Source organism: Dipodomys spectabilis, unplaced genomic scaffold (genome assembly GCF_019054845.1).
Source record: "Dipodomys spectabilis isolate Male_0828 unplaced genomic scaffold, ASM1905484v1 ptg000129l, whole genome shotgun sequence".
NCBI classification, from domain to species: Eukaryota; Metazoa; Chordata; class Mammalia; order Rodentia; family Heteromyidae; genus Dipodomys; species Dipodomys spectabilis.
Window position 1 is genome coordinate 3247816 of NW_024870806.1, and position 1586 is coordinate 3249401.

General features: G+C 30.5%; 1 pseudogene; it reads left to right on the forward strand.

Annotated features, from left to right (window-relative positions):
- The first annotated feature begins 1264 nt into the window (after positions 1–1264).
- Positions 1265–1363, forward strand: LOC122116266 (annotated as a pseudogene).
- The last annotated feature ends 223 nt before the right edge of the window (positions 1364–1586 follow it).

The window sequence follows — 1586 nt, forward strand, 5'->3', positions numbered from 1 at the left end:
ATATGGAGAAAAACAGTTTGGGGCAAGAGAGTTAAAACAATAAACAGAGTAGCAGAGTAAAACCTCCTATAGATTAGAGGAAAACAACATTGTTTCTTTACGATGTGAATTTAGAAGACCACGAACACTTAGAAGGTATCACAAGTTTATACCAAAGACATTTGCATTGACACATTTTATATTCTAATATATATTCTAAACTTAATTATTTATATTCCAATTCTACTTATTGGAATAAATATCAATTTATTTGTCAAATTATCAATTAATTATATTAAGTTTCATTGCGTGAAACATGGAATCAACACATAAATATAAAATATATAACTATATATAACATAATAAAATGGCACATGTTTTGCATTGTTCTGTTGTGGATTGGGCATCAAAGGCAGCTCTGTTCTAAAGTATTATTCCATTATCTCTACCTCAGTGTTTGGTGGAGTTATACCTAAAATTTTACCATTTGTAGATTTACAGCCTGGAGGCAAGATGAGACATTACCAATTTAAGACCTAATAACAAAGAGAAACATATGGACTTCTGTTTCTATAGAAATATTTGGTGGTATAAAGGCAGTAGTTTAAGTTCCTGCCTGGTTGGAAGGTAGATAGGCCAGGACATTAGGTAATCATGCACATGAACAATTTTTTCACCTTCTTGGCTTTATCTCTTTTTGAAATGATAGGTATAATAAACAATTATATTTTGATAAAATACCTTCGATTCTGAACACTTTTGTCTGAAATGCTCATCTGTATATGATCCCTTGTAACTAAGATTTGTTTTGTTCCAGTAAGACAATCCATGCTTTTAGGATAAGATATTCTGATTGATCTGTTCCTACATGGAAGAAGGGTAAAGGTTAAGGTAGACATTGGTGCCAGTAAGACCTCATTTGGGAAAATTTCAGCTGCAGAAGTTTAGAAGTAGCTCTTAAGCAATGCTTACTTTGAATCCATTAGTTCTACAAAGCTAACTCAATTGGATAAATAAGTACTTCAAAAAGCCATTCCTTTTGGACCTAGCTATAAATGCTTCAAAATGAAAAAGACTTAAAATAGTCATTGACAAAAAAAATGAAAATGCGAGCAATCTTCTGACCAATATAATTTTTTCCATTATGCACAGAATTTTAGGGATATAAGATCAGTACCATTGTTAGGAACATTAAGGTTTCCTTGTTACAAATAGGCACCCAAGGATATAAGCCTGTATAAAGATTGTACCATTAAATTGCATGCTTCAATTTAGAGGACACTACATGCTTCAGCAACACGTATACCCAAATTGCAACAATACAGAGATTAACATGGCAATTGCACAGGATGATATGAAAATTTTTGAAGTATTCCATATTTTTCATTCGTCAGATGCAAGAAATGAAAAACAATTATTTAAGTTGATTACAAAATTACAAGTGTAATAAAACATGTAATTCATATAATTAAAAGTTATTTTCACATCATTGTATTAAATCTTCAAATTAGTGAAGTCTTTACATAGCATAATCTTTAAAACACTTTGAAATTAGACAACATTGTTATTTTATCCCAAAGAAATATACTATAATGACCTAGGATAAA